This window comes from Podarcis bocagei (genome assembly GCF_964188305.1).
Source record: "Podarcis bocagei genome assembly, chromosome: 2".
Classification (NCBI taxonomy): domain Eukaryota; kingdom Metazoa; phylum Chordata; class Lepidosauria; order Squamata; family Lacertidae; genus Podarcis; species Podarcis bocagei.
In genome coordinates, this window is record NC_138126.1 from 2,030,573 (window position 1) to 2,055,188 (window position 24,616).

At 49.3% G+C, this 24,616-nt stretch overlaps 3 protein-coding genes across 3 annotated transcripts in view; 2 read left to right on the forward strand and 1 right to left on the reverse strand.

The window, feature by feature from the left end:
* Positions 1 to 24,616, reverse strand: part of LOC308580498 (uncharacterized protein) — a 332,166-nt gene that overhangs the window by 92,649 nt on the left and 214,901 nt on the right. The window lies entirely within an intron of this gene.
* LOC308580947 (uncharacterized protein) overlaps positions 1 to 24,616 on the forward strand; it is a 182,794-nt gene that overhangs the window by 40,517 nt on the left and 117,661 nt on the right. The window lies entirely within an intron of this gene.
* The window catches only part of LOC308578706 (uncharacterized protein), a 120,670-nt gene continuing 117,661 nt past the window's right edge, over positions 21,608 to 24,616 (forward strand). The window contains exon 1 of the mRNA XM_081179173.1: positions 21,608 to 21,921. The gene's annotated coding sequence lies outside the window, so the exon portion shown is untranslated. The remainder of the gene's footprint in view (positions 21,922 to 24,616) is intronic.

Below are 24,616 nucleotides of genomic sequence, written 5' to 3' on the forward strand. Positions count from 1 at the left end.
GAGACATTTCTGAGGGATTGTGATTGGTATCCAGACCCTAACACTATAAATCCAAGGTGTCCACACTGAGCAGTTTATCAACCCTGCTGGCTGCTGGGAAGACCTTCCGAAGGAAATCGTTTTCCCCAAATTGCTTCCTTCCTTCCTCCGCTGCTGCTGCCCACACTAATGGAATGTCTGGATGAAATCCCAAGAATGTCTGACTCCCATTTCAAAGAGATCCATTTGATATTCTAGAAAAAAGTGTGGCTAAGATTCTGAGTCACAATCATGGCTGAGAAATACAGCCAGGGAATATGAAACTGATTTGAAGATTGGTTTCTTCTTTACACATTATTATTATTATTATTATTATTATTATTATTATTATTATTATTATTATTATTATTATTATTACATTCAGGAGGACACACCACGGGTTTCATCTTCTTTCTTTTCTTTCCAAAAATCAGTGTTATTCACCTTTAATACTATTTCAGTGTCACACATATTTTTATGTTGTGATCTTCATATGAAGAGAGGTATACAAATTTAATAAATAATTCCCAGTTGGAGCAGAGCTAGAATATCCAGAAGCCCTTGGCCACCCAGGGCAAAGGAGGAAGAACAATGAGAGAGGCCTGGACAGGGAATCTCCGCTAAGATAAGCCAGTGTCAGGAGGCGGGTGCGGGACCCGGTGGCATATAATTATTATAAATCATAATTGGGGTGGGTGTCTCAATCTGGCCTTCCCAGCAGTCAGGCTCCAGCTGCTTTCCTTCTGCATCTCCAGCTCTCTCCATTCAAGATTGCAAGGCTGAGAGATGGAGGTCCAGCCCAAAGAACATTCTCCAACTGAGCACTCCTTCAACCGACCACAAGCACCAAGCCTTGTCACTAGACTTATATTTTTTTATATAAAATATTTATTAAAGGTTTTAAACAATACATCACCAAACACATAAAACACCATCACCAACATAGAAAAAAAGTAAACACAAAGCAAATAACATACAGCATAATTAGATTTCAATAAACCAAATTTCCATAACCTTCCTTTCGGACCTCCTCACATCTCCCTTTCCTGCGTTCCCATTTATAAAGTTATATTCAGCAGTGCTTCACCTTCTTTCAAATCTTATTTTGTAATTTTCAAATATTATGTCTCCAATTTTAAACTTTATTATCAAATATTTAGATATTTAAATTTGACATAATATTAATCAAAATTTCAACCTTGTTCTTATAGTTCGCTTATTTTCATACATCTTTCCACTAAGTTACTAATGCCAGATTATTTCCTATCCTGCATCATCTTAACATTCATACAATTTACAATGCTTTTGCAAGTAGTCCTTGAACTTTTTCCAGTCCTCTTCCACTGTCTCTTCTCCCAGGTCCCGGATTTTGCCAGTCATTTCTGCCAATTCCATATAGTCTATCAGTTGCGTCTGCCATTCTTCCAGCGTGGGCAAATCTTGTGTCTTCCAGTACTTTGCGATGAGTATTCTTGCTGCAGTTGTCGCATACATAAAGAAAGTTCTGTCCTTTTTTAGCACCATTTGGCCGACAATGCCCAAAAGGAAAGCCTCTGGTTTCTTAAGGAAGGTATATTTAAATACCTTTTTTAGTTCATTATAGATCATTTCCCAGAAGGCCTTGACCTTTGGGCACGTCCACCAAAGGTGAAAGAATGTTCCTTCAGTTTCTTTACATTTCCAACACTTATTGTCTGGCAAGTGGTATATTTTTGTAAGCTTGACTGGGGTCATGTACCACCTATATATCATTTTCATAATATTTTCTTTCAAGGCATTACATGCCGTAAATTTAACACCGGTGGTCCACAATCGTTCCCAGTCAGCAAACATAATGTTGTGGCCAATGTCCTGCGCCCATTTTATCATAGCTGATTTAACCGTTTCGTCCTGTGTGCTCCATTTTAACAGCAAGTTATACATTTTTGAAAGTACCTTAGTTTTAGGTTCTGTTTCTAATTTCGATTTTTCCACCTGGAAGCCTGTTTTTTTTATCCAAATTGAAAGCCTCCCTGATCTGAGCATAGTGTAACCAATCTCGCACTTTGTCTTTTAATTTCTCAAAACTATGCAGTCTCCAAGTGTCTCCATCTTTTTCTAATATTTCCCAATATTTCGGCCATTTGACCTCCATATTGAGTCTTTTCTGAGCCTTAGCTTCTATTGGTGACAACCACCTTGGGGTCTTATTTTCTAATAAATCTTTGTATTTTATCCAGACATTAAACACTGCCTTCCTGACAATATGGTTCTTGAAAGCTCTATGAGCTTTTACCTTGTCGTACCACAAATATGCATGCCATCCAAATACATTGTTGAACCCTTCCAAATCCAAGATATCAGTGTTCTCAAGAAGTAGCCAGTCTTTCAACCAGCAGAAAGCTGCTGATTCATAATACAACTTTAAGTCTGGCAGGGCAAACCCTCCTCTTTCCTTAGCATCAGTTAATATTTTAAATTTTATTCTGGGCTTTTTGCCCTGCCAGACAAATTTAGAAATATCTCTCTGCCACCTCCTGAAACACTCCATCTTGTCCACAATCTGTAAGGTCTGAAACAAAAACAGCATTTTTGGCAATACATTCATCTTTATAGCAGCAATTCGACCCAACAAGGAAAGCTTCAATCTTGACCAACTTTCTAGGTCCTTTTTAATTTCTGACCAGCACTTTTCATAGTTATCCTTAAATAAATTCAGATTTTTAGCTGTCATATTTACCCCTAGGTATTTCACCTTTTTAACCACATTTAAGTCTGTCTCTTTCTGAAACCTTTCTGTTTCTAAAGTTGTCAATTTTTTTCCAAAACCTTAGTTCTCTGCTTGTTTAATTTAAATCCCACCACCCGACCAAACTCTTGAATCAGTTATAACACCCTTTTCGTACTAGATTCTGGCTCCTGTAATGTCAAATCCAAGTCATCTGCGAAAGCTTTAAGTTTATACTGTTTGGCTCCGACCTGGATTCCTTCAACCAGTCGGTCCCCTCTGATCATGTTCAAGAGCACCTCCAGAACCGAAATAAATAACATTGTTACTAGACTTATATATGGGTCTCCCAAAATGGTCAGTATGGATGTCCTGAGGCCAAAGGGACTGTGCAGGTGATGAATAAAGATCTAGAGGTCGAAGGGGACAAAATGCGGCCCAAGGGGTGGAGGATTATAGTGCAGAGGATGAAGAACTTCATGATGAGCTTTGAACCCTGATGAATCTTGGCCAGGTTCATGGAACATAGAGCAGCTCCCGTTCCTGTGAGAAACCACTTTTTATAAAACATAAAGCCCACAGTTCAACCGTATTCTAAGATAACGCTGCTTCATTAACAATAATTAAGGGTTATAAAAGGCTGATGATGCATGACCATTATTTTAAATTGTTTCATTTGCCTTTCCTACAAATTTGGAACATATGGAGGACAGGAGAGATTGTACAAGACGTTAAAATAAGAGCAGGTGCTAACTGTAATAGTACTTTGTTCTCTTCCTAGAAAACAAATAGGATTTTCTCCCCACCCCATTGAAAGAAGACAATGGAGAAGGCAGTCAGAATTCTGGTGGGCCATGTCCAATGGGACTAACGAAGAAACCATTTAAATACATGGAGTGTGAAAAGAGAGAACATAAACAATTTGAAATTATGGAGTGTGGAAGGAGCTTCACTGACAGTGGAAAACTTAGAAAACATCAATGGACTCACACAGGGGAGAAACCATTTAAATGCATGGAGTGTGGAAAGAGCTTCGCTGAGAGTGGACACCTTAGAATTCATCAACGGACTCACACAGGGGAGAAACCATTTAATTGCATAGAGTGTGGAAAGAGCTTCAGTCAGAGTGGACACCTTAGAATTCATCAACGGAGTCACACGGGGGAGAAACCATTTAAATGCATGGAGTGTGGAAAGAGCTTCAGTGGGAGTGGACACCTTAATATTCATCAACGGAGTCACACTGGGGAGAAACCATTTAAATGCATGGAGTGTGGAAAGAGCTTCAGTCAGAGTGGACACCTTAGAATTCATCAACGGAGTCACACGGGGGAGAAACCTTTTAAATGTATGGAGTGTGGAAAGAGCTTCAGTGGGAGTGGAAAACTTAGAATTCATCAACGGACTCACACAGGGGAGAAACCATTTAAATGCATGGAGTGTGGAAAGAGCTTCAGACAGAGTGGAGACCTTAGAATTCATCAACGGACTCACACAGGGGAGAAACCATTTAAATGCATGGAGTGTGGAAAGAGCTTCAGTCAGAGTGGACACCGTAGAATTCATCAACGGAGTCACACAGGGGAGAAATCATTTAAATGCATGGAGTGTGGAAAGAGCTTCAGTCAGAGTGGAGACCTTAGAATTCATCAACGGAGTCACACAGGGGAGAAACCATTTAAATGCATGGAGTGTGGAAAGAGCTTCAGTCAGAGTGGACACCTTAGAATTCATCAACGGAGTCACACGGGGGAGAAACCTTTTAAATGTATGGAGTGTGGAAAGAGCTTCAGTGGGAGTGGAAAACTTAGAATTCATCAACGGACTCACACAGGGGAGAAACCATTTAAATGCATGGAGTGTGGAAAGAGCTTCAGACAGAGTGGAGACCTTAGAATTCATCAACGGACTCACACAGGGGAGAAACCATTTAAATGCATGGAGTGTGGAAAGAGCTTCAGTCAGAGTGGACACCGTAGAATTCATCAACGGAGTCACACAGGGGAGAAATCATTTAAATGCATGGAGTGTGGAAAGAGCTTCAGTGGGAGTGGAAAACTTAGAATTCATCAACGGACTCACACAGGGGAGAAACCATTTAAATGCATGGAGTGTGGAAAGAGCTTCAGACAGAGTGGAGACCTTAGAATTCATCAACGGACTCACACAGGGGAGAAACCATTTAAATGCATGGAGTGTGGAAAGAGCTTCAGTCAGAGTGGAGACCTTAGAATTCATCAACAGAGTCACACAGGGGAGAAATCATTTAAATGCATGGAGTGTGGAAAGAGCTTCAGTCAGAGTGGAGACCTTAGATTTCATCAACGAACTCACACAGGGGAGAAACCATTTAATTGCATGGAGTGTGGAAAGAGCTTCAGTCAGAGTGGACACCTTAGAATTCATCAACGGAGTCACACGGGGGAGAAACCATTTAAATGCATGGAGTGTGGAAAGAGCTTCAGTCAGAGTGGACACCTTAGAATTCATCAACGGAGTCACACAGGGGAGAAACCTTTTAGATGTATAGAGTGTGGAAAGAGCTTCATTAGGAGTGGACACCTTAGAATTCATCAACGGTGTCACACTGGGGAGAAACCATTTGAATGTATGGAGTGTGGAAAGAGCTTCACTACTAGCGGAAGCCTTAGAATTCATCAACGGACTCACACAGGGGAGAAACCATTTAAATGTATGGAGTGTGGAAAGAGCTTCAGTGCAAGTGGAGTTCTTACAAAACATCAACAAACTCATACAGGGGAGAAACCATATAAGTCCTAGGGAAGTGGACAGAGCTTCAGCTGTAGTGGAAGTCTTACAAACCATCAAAAGACTCCCAGGGGTAAGAGCTGTAAGAGTGGAAACACCTACAGGCCATCAATTAAAGAAGAGAAAGGGTTTAACTAGAAGGAGTGTGGATCCTGCTTTGGTTATTATGCAACACTTTTTAGAGAGTAGAACCTTTTTCTCTCCAAGTCGACACTTTCTTTCACCTCAATAACAGGAAATCAGTCTTAATTCCATGCAGCGTATGTTAGCTTCTGTTGTTTGTAACGTGGTCTAGACGTTTATTTAAAGTAATGAAGCTCACATTTCACAAGAGTAAGCATAATATAATATTTAATGTGAATGAATTGTGTTGCTGCTGAATGAGGGTGGACTGAGAGTGAGCTGGTGTTGGTGTTTGGTGGAGGGAGCTGGAAATGTTTGTATCTGGGAATAGAGAGTTGCTCAAAATGGAGCTGAGATTGGTGGTCTTTCATGAGGAGGGAAGGGGGCATAGGGAAGAAGGGGCCGTACCAGAGCATCTGAAAGCAATGTGCTGGGGGGCGGGAACCATGGTGACACAAGTGTGTGTAGAATGCTATCCCCAAAATGAAACCGTAAGGATGAGTATAATGGGGAATGAGGTTCAGGCAGGTCCCCAACCCAGAGTGCTAAGGGTCAGCTTCCTCCAAATCCACCAGCTGCCCCAAGGCAGGAGCCACCTCTGGGCCCTGGGGGTGGAAAGCCTCCGTTCACCTTTGCAACTGGACATGATCCGAGGGCAGTGATGGCAAACCTTTTCCAGACTGAGTACCCAAACTGCAACACAAAACCCACTTATTCCTCACAAAGTTCCAACTACTGCAGTGCACTCTGTGTGGGGCTACCTTTGAAGGTGACCCGGAAACTACAACTAATCTAGAATGCGGCAGCTGGACTGGTGACTGGGAGCAGCCGCCGAGACCACAGAACACCGGTCTAGAAAGGCCTATATTGGCTCCCAGTATGTTTCCGAGCACAATTCAAAGCGTTGGTGCTGACCTTGAAAGCCCTAAACGGCCTCGGTCCAGTATACCTGAAGGAGCGTCTCCTCCCCCATCATTCTGTCAGGAATAAGCAGCAACGCAAGAGCGAGCTGCAGGTGTCTGCAAAGCAAAACAGGATGTTGATGTTTGGGACTGTACCATGGGAACAAAGCGGCAGTCTATTCACTGTACTGAGCACTGGATGTTAGCTCAGAGTGTCATCTGACCTGTACTGGAAGTACAGGGGTGGAGTTTATCTTCTCTACTGTTGGAGTCTGGAGAGTGCAGACGTGTTTCTCTGTACTGCTGCAAAGACAGAAATAAAGACATGTAAATAGATTTTTGTCTGTCTCTTTCCCCTCCCTGAGGGAAGCAGGGAGGAGGGAGGAGAGGTGTGTCCCTCTCACGCTGAGTGGGATTGCCGATAGTGACCTTGCCTGTATCCTGCCGGGAGACGCAGATGGGGAGGTCAACAAGGATCTCAAGCCGAATGCCTGGAGTGTGGCCAGTTACCTCTGACTGCGGCCTGAGAATCCGACACATTCTGCCCGGACGCTGAGGTCCAGTGCCGAGGGCCTTCTGGCGGTTGTCACCCTGCAAGAAGCCAAGTTACAGGGAAACAGGCAGAGGGCCTTCTTTGTGGTGGCACCTGCCCTGTGGAACACCCTCCCACCAGATGTCAAAGAGAACAACTACCACCAGACTTTCAGAAGACATCTGAAGGCAGCCCTGTTTAGGGAAGCTTTTATTGTTTGATGCATTGTAATTCAATATTTTGTTGGAAGCCGCCCAGAGTGGCCCAGCCAGATGGGCGGGGTATAAATAAGAAATTATTATTATTACTATAACATGGCAATTCTACCTGTATATTTAATTTTTTTCTGTTTGTTTCACATTTCTTCTTTATGACTACTGCTGTAATAAATAATCCTTCATAAAAGTTATTTCCTTACGTTCTTCATTAAATTGTCTTTCCATTGATCTGTAATGTTATGGTATAACTGAGTGCTTTTTTTCCTAAAAAATAATGCTTAGGGGGTACTTGTTCCGTTCACAAAGTAAAGGAAGGATGGAACTCTGATTAATAAGAATACACACAGAGGCTTGAACCAGCAAGACTCTGGGAAGGGTGCGTATAATCGTCTCTCGGTGCTTGTCCGATTCCCACAGCCCCCGGCCCAGGCCGTTTTATTCACACAAGAACTTTTTACAGAGCGTTCGTAAGAACTAATCAGATTTCTTCTGAGCATTTCCACATACCCACGTGGGGAGAAAGTTAAACTACTAAAACTAATTAAGCACAAATATTTCTGGGGTAGACAAAGAAGAGCATTTAGCAACCCCGGAGGTCATAAACAAGCAATACAAATGATAAGGAGGATGGCCAGGAGGACAGCGGATCATTATCACTGTCAGGGGTTCAGGAGCAGAGACGCAGAGAAGGGAGGAGACAGAGAGCGAGGGGGAGGAATACGAAGGAAGGATGAGTGGGGATGACGACCCGAGATCACCGAGCCTGTCTAGTGAGTCCGAGGATTCCCAGAAGGGAGCGCCAGCAGTCAGAGCAAGGGGGGAAAGCAGGGGAACACCCCAGGAAGAAGGGTCCAGAGAGGGATCAGAGAGCAGCAGTTGGAGATCGGGACCCACGTGCCCAGCCGGGAGCAGCGGGGAGAAAGGGGACCAGATATCGGGTTCCGGAGGCTTTCAGAAGGAGGGAGGGCATGAGTCAGGAGTAGTCACGCCCACCTCGGGGAGCGATGAAACGATCAAGAGGAAGGTAGAGAGTTGGGCGCGCGCGCCAAGTTCAAATGTAGCGGAAGCTGGCGCAGTAAGCAGCCCAGAGAGTGAGCCAGGTCCCAAAGCCCGCCGCAAGGAGGCGGAAGGGTCAGGGGGGTCCGCGTCAGAAGAGAGTAGGAAGGAAGAGACCCAGGGGGGCAGAAGGACCCAGAGACGGAAGGAAAGGCACAGGAGGTGGAGCAAGGCTAGGGTATTAAGCTGGTGCGCTAGAGGCGGAGACTCAGACGGGTCTTCGTCGTTCTGACCTAGAAGAAGTAGGGCTGCACATTGCAGTTTGGAAATGGAACCTGTAATCCAATAAAGACTCTTTTAACCTGAACGCTGGCTGACGTGGTCCTATGTGAGCTGGGACTGGGTGGCAGCCTTGACAGTAAGACCCGTCTCTAAAGCTTCTGACACCTGATACCTCGCAGCGGAGACAGAAGCAGCTAGATGAGGAAATCGGTGTTTGGGAGCAAGCTCACGACGGTTGGCAGAGATGACGGAAGCAGAGAAAATTTCAGCGCTGCAACAGGCAGTAACCCAATTGAATGCGGAGGTACTGGCATCCAAGAAAAGGGAGGAGGATGCGGCAGCCGCCTACAGAGATCTCCACGCCAGGTTTGAAGCATTGGTTAAGCACGGGCAGCCAGGACCCAGACCGGAGGGGGTTGGGTTGGCACGGAGAGCAGGAGGGCTTGTGGCTCACTTCGATGGGAATTTACAACAGTACCCCAATTTTAGAGCAGACGTAATGTGCGCACTGCAACTGCTGGCAAAAGACTTTAGAGATGAGGAAGAGAAAGTGGGGTTTATACTATCCCATTTGCATGGGGATGCAAAAGCGTGGCTACGCAATTTGTGGAGGGATAAAGATCCGGCGCTTCAGAGTGCAGATGCCTTTATCAAAGCGATGGATGCGTGCTTTTTATCTACCATTGATGTGGATCTTGCCCGACGGGAGATTCATGGACTGAAACAAGGGAGGGCGAGCGTCCGGCAGTATCACGCCCGCTTTTTTGCGCTGGTCAGTGCCTTGGAATGGGACCGGGATTCGCCCCCAGTCAGGGACCTGTTCTGGGAGGGTCTGAGCTCTGCTGTTAAGGATGAAATTGCGAGGGGGGAGAGGCCCCGGAGCACGCAGGAGGTGGTCCAAAGGGCGCTGACTGTGGGGGTGAGGCTGGAAGAACGTCCATGGTGCAGAGATGAAGGACGTGGAGGGCGCGAAGCAGCGAGAAGTTTCTCTTTCGTTCCAAGGGAAGCAGCGCGTGCGCAATCCACACCTCCGCCAGGAGGGGGAGTGGAACCTATGGAGGTGGGAGGCGCCAGGGCTCAGTCAGCTACCAGAGCCCCTGCACCGGCGGCAGTCAAGACTAAACCTCCTAGAGGGACCAGGAAGTGTTACATATGCGACAGCTCTCAACACTTGGCGAAAGAGTGTCCCCAGAGGAGCTCCAAGCACACTGCAGCCTCCGCAACGGTGAAAGCGGCCACGCAATACAGCGAACCCCAGCAGGGAAACAACGATGTCTGGCTGGAGACAGAGGCACTGGGGCCCAGCCAGACGCATCAGTGAAGCAGTCCCCAGCGATATTGCAACCCACGGACCCCCTCCCACCCAAACCAGTAGTGCAGCTCACAGCATCTCTCCAGCTACCCGATGGCGTCACTATCGAAGTGCCGCTTTCTGTGGATTCTGGAAGCAACGCAGACTTTATAGCGCAGGATTTTGTGGAGCAGCACGCTATACAGCTACTGCCTGCCACTCTGCCCCTGCAAGTCGTCACAGTGGATGGCAGAGAGTTGCTAGGGGGGCAGGTGGTGAAGCAGACGCCACCAATGGTGATGCGACTTGGTAACCACAGGGAAGTCATCAGTTTTAATGTCACCCGACTGTCGGACACGCCCATTGTGTTGGGCATGAGTTGGCTGGACAGGCACAGTCCAACGCTGGCTTGGTACCAGAGACAGCTGATCTTCGGCTCCTCTTACTGCGCAGAACACTGCATCCTGCCCAGACAGGAGGGAGAGGAGGAGGAATCACAACTGCAGTTGGGAACGTTGCAAGCAGTCCCCCACAAGTACGCAGACTTTCTGGAGGTCTTCTGCGAGAAAGATGCAGACAAGCTACCACCGCACAGGCAATATGACTGCAAGATTGACCTCCTGCCAGGGGCGACGCTACTGAAGGGGAAGCTGTATTCCATGTCTGAGGACGAACTACAGGAACTCAAACAGTTCATAGATCACAATTTGGAGCGCGGTTTCATCCGGGAGTCCAGGGCAGTAGGGGGCAGTCCTGTTTTCTTCGTGAAGAAGAAGGACACGCCCCAAAAAAGACTGGTGGTGGATTTTCGCCTCTTAAACAAGATGACCAAGCCCTCTGATTTCCCCATGCCCAGGATTGACGACCTGCTGGCGACAGTGCGCAAGGGACGCGTGTTCACCAAGTTGGACCTGCGAGGGGCGTACAATCTCATCCGCATGAGGGAGGGCGATGAGTGGAAGACGGCCATGTTCACGCCTCTGGGCACCTACGAATACAGAGTGATGCCGTTTGGATTGCAAAACGGTTCTCACTGTTTTCAAGCTTTCATGCATCATGTGTTGGCGGGACTCCTCTACAAGAAGTGCGTCTGCTTTCTGGATGACATCCTGATATTCTCCGAATCGCAGCAGGCACATGACCAAGACGTTAGGGAGGTGCTGAAGAGGCTGCAGCAGCATAGACTGTACGCCAAACTGGAGAAGTGCCAGTTCGACACGAAGGAGGTGGATTTCTTGGGTTACAAGTTGTCGGACAAGGGGCTAGCCATGGACAGCGCCAAGGTTCGCGCGGTGTTGGATTGGAAGAGCCCGCGCAACCGGAAGGAGGTCCAGCGGTTTGTCGGATTCGCCAACTTCTATCGCAAGTTTATCAAGGGGTTCGCGATGCAGACGGCGGCTATTACGGACACGCTAAGCTCCAAGAAAAAGAAATTCATCTGGACGGAGCAGGCGGAGCAGTCCTTTCAGGCACTCAAGCGTCTCTTCGCATCGGAAGAGCAACTGCTGCATATCGACCCCAGCAGACCGATGCGGGTAGAGACAGACGCGTCCGATAGAGCAGTGGGAGCTGTCCTGCTGCAGAGGGACCAGCAGGGTGTCTGGAGGCCGGGAGCGTTCTACTCCAGAAAGCTGAGCAAGTCGGAGCAGAACTACACCATCTGGGATAGGGAGTTGCTTGCCATTCATGCAGCTTTCAAGGCGTGGAGGCACTTCCTGATCGGCGCCAAGCACACGGTGCAGGTCTGCACGGACCACAAGAATCTGGAGCACTGGCGCACGGCTCAGTTCCTGAACCAGAGGCAGATACGTTGGGCGGAGTTCTTTGCTGACTTCAATTTCCGAATTGAGTACGTCCCAGGCGACACCAACATCATGGCGGATGCACTGTCCCGAAAACCGCAATACCTCGAGGAGGCGACGCCAGCGGCAGCCATGCACATCTTCGCGCCAACAGCGTGGGCGTGCGCTTCAGCCACAGTAGACCTGGATGCGGTGCGGCGGGCGTTGCAGGACGACTCATTCGCGCAGGCGAAGATGGCAGAGGTGCACAAGGGCACGGCGAAGGGCGACGAGTTCCAGATACGAGACGGCTTGCTCTTACGTAAAGGGGCCATCTACGTGCCGGGAGACGAACTTCGCGCCAGGGTACTGCAGCAGCTGCACGACGCACCCACGGCCGGGCACTTTGGCACAGAAAAAATGGTGGAATTAGTCGCAAGGGACTTTTGGTGGCCCAGATTGAGAGGGGAAGTCGCGGACTACGTCGCGAGGTGCGACACCTGTCAGAGGGCCAAGCCGGTGCACAAACCACCGGCGGGACTGCTGGAACCGCTGCAAACGCCGTTTGAACCGTGGGAGAGAGTGGCCCTGGACTTTGTCACGGATCTACCCAGCTCGAGAGGCAAGACAGCTGTACTAGTGGTGGTGGACTTGTTCACCAAGATGGCACATTTCATACCGTGTGCGAAGGTGGCCACGGCAGAACAAACAGCCAAACTGTTCATAGATCACGTGTTCAAAGTGCACGGGCTGCCGCGGTCTATACTGTCCGACCGCGGCCGCCAGTTCATCTCGAATTTCTGGCAGAAGCTGATGGGCTTCCTGAACGTCAAGATCAACCTGACATCAGCGAGACACCCGCAGACCAATGGGCAAGCGGAGAGGGTCAATGCCATCATGCAGCAGTACCTGAGATGCTATGCCAATCAACAGCCTGCGATGTGGGTGGATTACCTGCCGCTCGCCGAATTCGCCTACAACAACACGAAACACGTGTCCACAGGGGTGACGCCGTTCTTCGCCAACAATGGGAGGAATCCCAGAACCTTCCCGGGACTGGACAGGGTGGGGGAAGGGGAACCGCAGACGGCGGACGCTTTCGCATCTGAGTTGCAAGAGGTCCACGATCAACTCAGACGGCAGCTGGAGCTAGCGAAGCACGCATACAAAGTGCAAGCTGACAAGCACAGGCGAGTTGGCGAGGAGATCCGAGTGGGAGACTGGGTCTGGTTGGCAGCCCACGCAGTGCCGACCAGATCGTTAGCCAAGAGGAAGCTGGGGCACAAGCAACTCGGTCCATACCGAGTCGAAGCGCAGATCAACCCGGTGGCTTTCAGGCTGGTGCTACCGGAGGGTTCCAGGATGCATCCGGTGTTCCACAGGTCGGTGCTCACTCCCTACAGGGCACCGCACAGGTTCCAGGAACCAGGAACGGCACCGAGTCAGTATTCGGAGCGGACGGAGGCGGGGAGATTGCCACAGCAGGACCCCATCAACGAAGTCACGGAGATTTTGGACTCCAGATGGGGGGAAGACGGAGTAGAATACCTCCTAGCAAGAGAGGGTACACGGGCCAGCGCTAATAGCTGGGTGCCAGACTACGCTTTGGAGGAACCCCTGCTCAAGGACGAGTTTCATGCCCTTTTCCCACACAGACCCATGCCAGCAGGCTTCTTCGACGACTGGTTGTTCACGCCCACGCTTTCCTCCAGCACGTTCCATGGCTTCGACTCGGACGGGGAGCCCGCACCGCGCACACGTTCCCCAGAGGGGTCACCGGAGGGTTCGGCGTCCGACAACTCGTATTGGTGGGACGATCGGCCAGAGGAGCAGTGGCGCCGGAAGTGGCAGGAGATGCCAGGTCCAGCGACAGACGCAGATACTGACATGGACGTTTGCGGGGAGGATCTTGGTTTCGAGCACGGCGGCACTGAAATGGAGGCGGAGCAGATCACCGTTGACGAACGCGAGGAGGAAGACTCGGAGGTCTTCAGTTGGCGGCCAGCAACGGGGAGCGAACTGTATCCGGCATTCACTCCCGTGATGATGGAGCACCCAGCAACCACCCTTGAAAGCGGGGAGGGGGGAAGGGGGGGCTTCGAGGGGGGGATGGATGTCAGGGGTTCAGGAGCAGAGACGCAGAGAAGGGAGGAGACAGAGAGCGAGGGGGAGGAATACGAAGGAAGGATGAGTGGGGATGACGACCCGAGATCACCGAGCCTGTCTAGTGAGTCCGAGGATTCCCAGAAGGGAGCGCCAGCAGTCAGAGCAAGGGGGGAAAGCAGGGGGACACCCCAGGAAGAAGGGTCCAGAGAGGGATCAGAGAGCAGCAGTTGGAGATCGGGACCCACGTGCCCAGCCGGGAGCAGCGGGGAGAAAGGGGACCAGATATCGGGTTCCGGAGGCTTTCAGAAGGAGGGAGGGCATGAGTCAGGAGTAGTCACGCCCACCTCGGGGAGCGATGAAACGATCAAGAGGAAGGTAGAGAGTTGGGCGCGCGCGCCAAGTTCAAATGTAGCGGAAGCTGGCGCAGTAAGCAGCCCAGAGAGTGAGCCAGGTCCCAAAGCCCGCCGCAAGGAGGCGGAAGGGTCAGGGGGGTCCGCGTCAGAAGAGAGTAGGAAGGAAGAGACCCAGGGGGGCAGAAGGACCCAGAGACGGAAGGAAAGGCACAGGAGGTGGAGCAAGGCTAGGGTATTAAGCTGGTGCGCTAGAGGCGGAGACTCAGACGGGTCTTCGTCGTTCTGACCTAGAAGAAGTAGGGCTGCACATTGCAGTTTGGAAATGGAACCTGTAATCCAATAAAGACTCTTTTAACCTGAACGCTGGCTGACGTGGTCCTATGTGAGCTGGGACTGGGTGGCAGCCCTGACCATCACCTTCATGTGAGATCTGTTTCCTGGCCCTAAGATTAACATCCTAAGATTACCATATAGAAACCTACTTCAAAGAAACTTGCCCACTATCTCTATGGCCCAGGATGCCTGCCTGGCGAAGCAAGAAGCAACTGGGCTGTGTACGTGACAGGAGAAATGGGCAACAGGGAAAAGGGCATGAAAAGGACACGAATGTAGAATCTTATGGGATTAAATCAGAAATTATCGTCAATATATCAAACCCAGTCAACACAATGTCTTCATTGTGGACACAATGGCTTGATGTATATTTTATAATTCCTCATGGTAATCCCATCTGATCCCTACAGTACTCTCATTTTGACTCAAGAAAATCACCACCGGGGGGAGGGGATAAATACAGTTGTAATTGGGTTAAGAAAGTCAAATACCTAGGGGTTTATTTAACACCTAAGAATGTTAATTTGTATAAGGACAATTATGAAAAATGTTGGTCAGAGATTAAAAAAGATCTAGAAATATGGTCAAATCTGAAACTGTCAATGTTAGGCCGAATTGCAGTAATTAAAATGAATGTGTTGCCTAGAATGTTATTTTTGTTTCAGACCTTGCAGATTCTTGATAAGATGGAATGTTTTAAGAGGTGGCACAAAGACATTTCGAAATTTGTCTGGCAGGGCAAAAAGCCCCGAATTAAATTCAAAATACTGACTGACGCTAAAGAAAGAGGGGGTTTTGCCCTGCCGGACCTAAAATTGTACTATGAGGCAGCAGCGTTTTGCTGGCTGAAAGAATGGATGCTCCTCGAGAATACAGACATCTTGGATCTGGAAGGCTTCAATAATACTTTTGGTTGGCATGCATATCTTTGGTATGACAAGGTTAACAGTACCTTTAAAAATCACATTGTTAGAAAAGCATTATTTAATGTCTGGATAAGATACAAAGACTTATTGGAAAATAAAACCCCTAGATGGGTGTCACCAGTGGAGGCTAAAGCAGTGAAGAAACTCAATATGGAGGTCGGATGGCCGAAGTATTGGGAAATTTTAGAACAGGATGGAGACAAGGTTAAACTACAAAGTCAGGAGAAATTGAAGCACAAAGTAGAAAATTGGTTTCAATATCGCCAAATAATGGAAATTTTTAAACAGGATAGGAAAATCGGTTTCCAAGTGGAGAAATCAAAACTAGAGACCGAATTGCTAGAACCCAATACTAAGAATTTATCTAGAATGTATAACTTGCTGTTGAAATGGAACACACAGGATGAAACAGTTAAATCTGCTATGATTAAGTGGGCGCAGGATGTTGGACATAACATTATGTCAGATGACTGGGAATGGTTATGGAACACCGGTATCAAATTTACGGCATGTAATGCCTTAAAGGAAAACATTATGAAAATGGTATACAGGTGGTACATGACCCCAGTCAAGCTGGCAAAAATCTATCATTTGCCCGATAATAAATGTTGGAAATGTAAAGAGACTGAAGGTACTTTTTACCACCTTTGGTGGACATGCCCGAAGATAAAGGTCTTCTGGGAAATGATCTATAATGAAATGAAAAAGGTACTTAAATGTACATTTCCCAAAAAACCAGAGGCCTTTCTCTTGGGCATTGTCGGCCAATTGGTGACAAAGAAAGATAGAAATTTCTTTATGTATGCCACAACAGCAGCAAGAATACTCATCGCAAAGTATTGGAAGACACAAGATTTACCTACTCTGGAAGAATGGCAGATGAAAGTGATGGACTATATGACACTGGCTGAGATGACAGGCAGAATCCGTGACCAACGTAAAGAGATGGTGGAAGAAGAATGGAAAAAATTTAAGAGCTATCTTAAGGACTACTACAAACTCAATGAATGTTAAAATGTTGTGGTTGCTAGAAGTAACAGGATACAGGGATACAAGGTTAGATAATAAAGGAGGACTAAGATGACAGAGATTAGAAAGTAACAACTGGGAGTTGCTAGTTCAAATATGGACACTGGGATGCAGAGAGGGGGGGTATGGGGAAGTCCAAGAAAAGAGGTTTATGAAAATATCTCTGAAAGTATTTTGTATGTTTGTTTTGTTTTGTGTTTGTTTGTTCTTTTTAAAAAAATGCTGTAAAACCAATAAAAATTTATTAAAAAAAAAAAAAATAAATACAGTTGTAATTGGGGGAAATAAATACAGTGGTACCTCAGTTTTCAAACAGCTTAGTTCTCAAACTGCTTGCAACCTGAACTCTTCAAACCCAGAAACGAGTGTTCCAGTTTTGGAACTTTTTTTGGAAGCCGAACATGCTCTGTTCTGAGTATAACTTCCATTTTGAGTGCCAGACTTCTGTTTTCCTTGTGAGGGAAGGCGGGCCGGGTGGCAAGTAGGAATGGGATGGGGCTGCTCCGCTAGGCAGCGTTGCTGCTTGCACGGGAAGAGGAGCTGGATCGGGGCTGCTGAGCTGGGGAGGGGCAGGCTCCATTACCCTTTCCGTTGAGGGGTTTGAGGCTGCACTCCCCTCAAGGGCGAATTTGAAAGGAGCCCCCCCTCCGCTTCAGAGCCCCTGCAACCCCGTGAAGGCAGCCAGGCTGAATAGTTGCTGGGGTTGGGGCAGGTGGAGGCAGCCCGGAGGCTGCATCTGAGAGCCTCTGCACCACCTGAAGGCAGCCAGCCGCTCCTCAGCGGATCTCTCAGCGCAAAGCCTCCACTTCTGAGAGATCTCCGCCCTGCTCCTGAACAGGGCTGCCTTCAGAGGTCTTCCAAAAGGTACGGAATTCTTTCTCTCTTTGACATCTGATATTGGGGGGGGGTGTTCCACAGAGAGGGTGCCACTACCGAGAAGGCCCTCTGCCTGGTACCCTGTAAATGTGAGGGAACTGCCAGAAGACCCTCGCAAGTGGACCTCCGTGATGATGGGGGGATATTTTCTTTTCCTTGTGTTAGATGGATGTTAAAACAAGGTGTGATTGACATGGGCATGTCTGGATCACAGATTTCTGCCCAACTCCAGACCTCACCTGGAGTACTGCGTCCAGTTCTGGGCACCACAGTTCAAGAAGGACACTGACAAACTGGAACGTGTCCAGAGGAGGGCAACCAAAATGGTCAAAGGCCTGGAAACGATGCCTTATGAGGAACAGCTAAGGGAGCTGGGCATGTTTAGCCTGGAGAAGAGGAGGTTAAGGGGTGATATGATAGCCATGTTCAAATATATAAAAGGATGTCACATAGAGGAGGGAGAAAGGTGGTTTTCTGCTGCTCCAGAGAAGCGGACACGGAGCAATGGATCCAAACTACAAGAAAGAAGATTCCACCTAAACATTAGGAAGAACTTCCTGACAGTAAGAGCTGTTCGGCAGTGGAATTTGCTGTCAAGGAGTGTGGTGGAGTCTCCTACTTTGGAGGTCTTTAAGCAGAGGCTTGACAACCATATGTCAGGAGTGCTCTGAGGGTGTTTCCTGCTTGGCAGGGGGTTGGACTCGATGGCCCTTGTGGTCTCTTCCAACTCTATGATTCTATGAAATCTTTTGCTAGTCTTTCTTTTGAATGGGGTGGGGGGTTTCAATCTGGCCAGTCCCCACACAAAAGAATAAATGGAAACGTATCAAAAAGGGCAGCATTTGGAAACCACCTGGTTGCAAACCACTCTGGGTCCTTTGGCCTCCTGCTAGCAGAACTGCCTGAACTGCTGGCTCCGCACATGGGAGCAGAGTAGAACTTACCCCCGAGTAAGCAGGCATCGGATGGAAAATTGTGTATCAATAAGGCTTTTGGCTATGAATTTATACCTACAGCGAAAAGGAAAAAAGAGACGAGGTTCTTTATGCAGGCCCCAAACTAGACCCCAAGCAGCTATTTAAGGACAGGGAGGGAAGAATTATTAGTTGGGAAGTCAAAATAAAAAAATTCCTTGCAGTAGCACCTTAAAGACCAACTAAGTTAGTTCTTGGTATGCGCTTTCGTGTGCATGCACACTTCTTCAGATACACTGAAACAGAAGTTGCCAGATCCTTCTATATAGTGAGAAGGTGGGGAGGGGTGTTACTCGGAAGGGTGGTGGGAATGGGAGATTGGCAGATAGCTGAGATGAGCCTGTTGACGACTCTTAACGACTGCAATAGGTCTTACAGGAAAAGGCAAGGGGCGAGAAGGTGAAAAATGGCTTAGTCATGTATAATGAGATAACAATCCAATGTCTTTGTTCAGACCACCTTCTCACTATATAGAAGGATCTGGCAACTTCTGTTTCAGTGTATCTGAAGAAGTGTGCATGCACACGAAAGCTCATACCAAGAACTAACTTAGTTGGTCTTTAAGGTGCTACTGGAAGGATTTTTTTTATTTTGACTATGGCAGACCAACACGGCTACCTATCTGTAGTTGGGAAGTGACACTGGCAGGAAGGAAGAACAGTCCTGGAGGAAGAATTATAAACAGCAAATGGGGAGAAATCAGACTTTGACATTGTTACGGAATGGAAGGGGGGGGCTCCTTTCCCCCTTCCTTCTAAGAACATCCGAGGCCCCGCTTATTCCTATGGCCCCGCTTTAGCCAAGGACCTCCTGTTACAATGTATCCATTCTGTTTCTGCTTTTGCCCTATAGTACAGAATTGGTTTGAAATCATTGAAATCTTTAGAAATTGATATAAAATCAACCGTAACTCCGATTTCTTCGCTCTCAGTGTCATTCAACTCAGTTCCCCGTGGACTCCATGATGCTATCCCTACTTCCATAATCCCCGAAGCGGCAGGTCACGTACGCAAGAACTTCTTAATTCGCCAAACCTTCCCTCTAGGCAATATTAGGTGGCAGACGATGCTTATCTCTGACCCATTGTCTTGCCACCACCGGTACTCAATAAATGTGTATCTATGTATATTTCCCGCTCTGCATATCCCCCCTCCCTCATCCGAAAATGCTAATTAATGTAATCCCACCTTTTCATAATGTATTCATGACGTGTAAAGTATATTCATGATGTAACTTGTGAAACCCAACCTTCCCATAATGTATTCGTGACGTTTCATGCACTGTATTCTGGGATATGGAGGGAAATTTCAAAAGTTCATGTCACCCCTTTCTCTGGGTTCAATCTCGCCTTGAACCTGTTGCGCAATAAACTTGGATCTTCTGCAGTTTGCTCCTGCGTCCGGCTGAGCTCATTTTCTTCCGCAGGGACCCACGGACTTAGTCCGATGAGCTGGGTGGCAGAGTAACCCCGCACCCAGATTTTTCCGTAACAGTTGGCGCCGCAACGTGGGGCTTGCGGTTCTCCCGAGCTGCTGACTGGGGGCCCCGAAATCTTCAGCCGGCTCTTATCTCTGACCCATTGTCTTGCCACCACCGGTACTCAATAAATGTGTATCTATGTATATTTCCCGCTCTGCATATCCCCCCTCCCTCATCCGAAAATGCTAATTAATGTAATCCCACCTTTTCATAATGTATTCATGACGTGTAAAGTATATTCATGATGTAACTTGTGAAACCCAACCTTCCCATAATGTATTCGTGACGTTTCATGCACTGTATTCTGGGATATGGAGGGAAATTTCAAAAGTTCATGTCACCCCTTTCTCTGGGTTCAATCTCGCCTTGAACCTGTTGCGCAATAAACTTGGATCTTCTGCAGTTTGCTCCTGCGTCCGGCTGAGCTCATTTTCTTCCGCAGGGACTCACGGACTTAGTCCAATGAGCTGGGTGGCAGAGTAACCCCGCACCCAGATTTTTCCGTAACAACATACTGTATGGGATGCGGGCAGTGGTGAGGGGCTTTTTATATAGAAGCAGAGAGAAGCTCCAAAAGCAAGATATATGAGCAGAAATCAGGGCGAATGAGAAGCAATCCACTCAGAAAGCAGGGATCCCGGGGAATCTGCCTCCTCGGCGCCTGAAACTGAGGCGAAGCTCAGATCCCGAAGGGCGGGAAGTTGGGAAAAGGCGGGAAAAGTCGTTGAGGGGAAGCAGCAGCGGGGGGAGGGGCTCCTCCTCTCTCGCCCCTAAGAGACACGACGGGGACCCTCTTGGGAGGGGGGCAGAAAGGGGTCTCTCTCTCCCCCCCCCTCACAACCCCCTTGCAGCGGGGGGAGGGGCTCCTCCTCTCTCGCCCCTCAGAGACACGACGGGGACCCTCTTGGGAGGGGGGCAGAAAGGGGTCTCTCTCTCTCTCCCCCCTCACAACCCCCTTGCAGCGGGGGGAGGGGCTCCTCCTCTCTCGCCCCTCAGAGACACGACAGGGACCCTCTTGGGAGGGGGGCAGAAAGGGGTCTCTCTCCCCCCCCTCACAACCCCATTGCAGCGGGGGGAGGGGCTCCTCCTCTCTCGCCCCTCAGAGACACGACGGGGACCCTCTTGGGAGGGGGGCAGAAAGGGGTCTCTCTCTCCCCCCCCGTCACAACCCCCTTGCAGCGGGGGGAGGGGCTCCTCCTCTCTCGCCCCTCTGAGACACGACGGGGACCCTCTTGGGAGGGGGGCCGAAAGGGGTCTCTCTCTCTCTCCCCCCCCCTCACAACCCCCTGGCACTCCTCTCATGGCGGAAGGGGACCCCACCCTCTCCCTGCCGGGCCAAGGGGGTCTCTGGGCGCAGGAGAGCCTGGGGGGAGGAGGGGGGAGGAGAGGAAGCGCCCCTTCTCTCTCTCTCAGGCAGCCCCATGTCTCTCCCCCCCCCGAGGCTGGGTCCATCTCTGGGCTTCACAGAGGACCCCCCCCCCCTTGGGCTGGGGGGGGAGGGACCCCCCCTGGCTTCCCCGGCTCAGCCCCTCCCCTGCTCTCCTGACCCACAGGGGGAGGGGCAGCCCTTCCCTCCTCCTCACTCAGCCCCTCCCCCACTCTCCTGACCCACAGGGGGAGGGGCAGCCCTTCCCTCCTCCTCACTCAGCCCCTCCCCCGCTCTCCTGACCCACAGGGGGAGGGGCAGCCCTTCCCTCCTCCTCACTCAGCCCCTCCCCCACTCTCCTGACCCACAGGGGGAGGGGCAGCCCTTCCCTCCCCCTCACTCAGCCCCTCCCCCGCTCTCCTGACCCACAGGGGGAGGGGCAGCCCTTCCCTCCCCCTCACTCAGCCCCTCCCCCGCTCTCCTGACCCACAGGGGGAGGGGCAGCCCTTCCCTCCTTCTCTCCCCGCAAACCCAGGTCCCCCCCAGATATGATGCCCCCCCCGCAGCCATCTCGCCCCCTGCTGTGGGGAGGAGGAAGGAGGGGGGCCAGGCCCCCATGGAGCCCCCGAGGCAGCGCCGTCCCGTCCTCTTCCCATCCCAACACAGGGAGGGGCTGCTCTATAGACGTAGCTCTAGGGGCAAGCGCATCCCAAAAGGAACCGGAAGTGTCGCTGCTGAATGTGCCGGAAGTTTCCAGGAAAGGGGAGGAGGGGCGTCAGTGGAGAACCCCCCCCCCGCCCTTTCTATTGCAGACAAGGAAAGCGGACTAATCCGGAGCCAGGGAGGCGGAGGACCAAGAGGTAAAGGGGGGGGGAGAGAAGGGGGGGAATAGAGGGGGGAGGAGGAGGAAGAGACCCCCCCGCAAGGAGAGCGCCCTCCCTGGGGCCCGTCGACAGGGGCCCCGATCCAGGCCCCGACCCAGGGGGGGGGGAAGGGGGGACCCCAGACCTGCAAGGTCTCCTGGGCAGCAGCAGCAGCAGCAGCCCCGCCAGACTCCCCTTCCTCCTTCCTGGGGGGCCGAGAGAGGGAAGGGGAAGGAGGACCCCGAGCAGGGCTGGGGGTGGGGCTGAGGCCCCCCATTCTCCCTGGGGGCGCCTGGCTGGGGAAAGGGAGAGAGGGAGTCCAGGGAAGGGTTAATGGAAAAGGGGGAGGAGCCTCGACAGAGACCCCGCCCCTTCCAGCACATCTTATTCCCCAGTCTCCCTGGGGTCGTGGGGCGCCTGGCTGGGTCCCCAAGAGACCAGCTGAGCTTGTTCTGGGGATGAGCTTTCGTTTGCATGCACATTTCTTCAGATTGGACAATTTTCTACCTGAAATTTGGGAAACAATTTCTCTTTCCTCGCCATAATATCTCTTTCAAACTGTGAACTTTCAGTCCAAAGACCTCTCCCTTTATCTTGTCCAAACAAGATGATTGGATGGTATTGAAACCAATCCGCCACCACACCTCCCACCTCATCCTGTTTATTCAGTTTTATTTCTTCTTCCGAAAAGTCCAAAAGATCTCTGTAAGTTGCCCATTGCTTCTTCCGTATTGCATTTTTTAAAAAGCTGTTGCTTTTGTGGGTTGGAGCCAAAGAGGTGTTTTTCTTTCCAGCGGATTATTATATTTATCCCATACTGTAAAAAGGATTTTCTGAATAACCTGATTCATAGAGCTCTTGTGTGTTTTAGTTTTATCCTGCCATAAATAAGCGTGCCAACCAAACATAGTCTTACGACCTTTGTTGTAAGGAAAAACCTGTTCCTTTCCCCTTATGGGGTATCCAAGAGCCCATATAGTCCTTAAGTGGGTTCCATATAGGTAGGAGAAAATAACAGAGGCCAAGCAGAGAATACGGAGAAGCAAAGCGGCTAGTAAGCCTGGTCTTTATTACGCTATTGCAACAATGTCCCCCCCTCACCACAACCAGGAGGGAGGTGTGCAAGGCCTTATATAGTCTTTTCAAATTGCCCACCCAAGACCCCCCCCCCCCATATCATACAGAAGGAGACTTTCTACAGCAGGAATAGATCACAGGAGGCGGTCCACAGCAAAAACCTGTCCTCAAGGATACCTGTTAATGGTCACTAATTGCATTACCTGGGCAGCCTGGCCATTCTTTTGTGATGGTAAATTTCCTGAATCCAGGTCACAGGCCCACCCTGTTCATCCCTCCTTAAGGCAGTATTCGTAAGCACAAAGAAAATGGGAAGGCTTCCATTTGCCTCCTTTACTGCAGAGGAATATTTGAGTACGTTTCCGGGCACAATTCAAAGTGTTGGTGCTGACCTTTCAAGCCCTAAACGGCCTCAGTCCTGTATACCTGAAGGAGCGTCTTCACCCCCATTGTTCTGCCTGGACACTGAGGTCCAGCACTGAGGGCCTTCTGGCGGTTCCCTCATTGCAAGAAGTGAGGTTACAGGGAACCAGACAGAGGGCCTTCTGAGTAGTGGCGCTTGCCCTGTGGAATGCCCTCCCATCAGATGTCAAGAAATTAAGCAGCCATCTTATTTTTAAAAGACATCTGAAGGCAGCCCTGTTTAGGGAGTTTTTAATATTTCATGCTTTACTGTTTTTAACACTCCATTGGGAGCCGCCCAGAGTGGTTGGGGAAACTCAGCCAGCTGGGCAGGGTAAAAATAATAAATTTTATTATTATTATTATTATTATTATTATTATTATTATTATTATTATTATTGGTCTGTGGTGCTCAATGTTTAGGGATAGTAAATATTAGGACTTAATTAGAACTTGTGTGTTATAATGGAGATATGTTATAAAATAGTCTCAGTGTATTTTAGAATGGGAGTTATGTGAAGGGTTTTTTTGTGTTTGATCCGTGTTTCTGTGTAAATACTGTGTGTCAGACTGAGAATGTCATCAGGAAGGTCTAGGAAAGGGTCACCTGCTTCTGAGCATCAGAAATGAGCATGGAAAGAGTTAATATCATAAACCTACCGGAATTGGCCCCCTCCCTTTGTAACAAGCAGCTGTAGTTCTTTTGGGATTTAATATCAGCTCATGAAAAGTTGGGCACACGACCCGGAAAGCTGCCTGGCTCCCTCCGTCTGAAGGCGGAGATATGCACCACACGCCATAGTCGAATTCGGCTGGACTTGCCATGGGAAAGCAGAAGGGGCAAGCAAGGAAGGGGGAGACGGCCAAAGAAACCTGCTCTCACACAAGTGCCCCCCTTCCGTAACCTTAGCAAAGCCCAAGTTCAAACACCAGCCCCTATTTAAAAGAGGCCCCTGTAATTTCGACACTGGACTGCCCTTTAGGGTTGCCGTAAGTTACTCTTCCAAGTCCCAAAAGCGCGCAGCAACTCTGGACTATTTTGCAGGGCTGTTGTTGGCCGGCTAACTGGCGGCCAGCACAGTTGCAACTGTTCTACTCACACATGTATAGGCACATTTGGGTGATGTCGCGACACAAATATCATTTCTCGATATTGAAATATTGTTGGGGTGTCAATGTCCCCCTTGCGTCAATGTGCCCCACCTCCCCCATT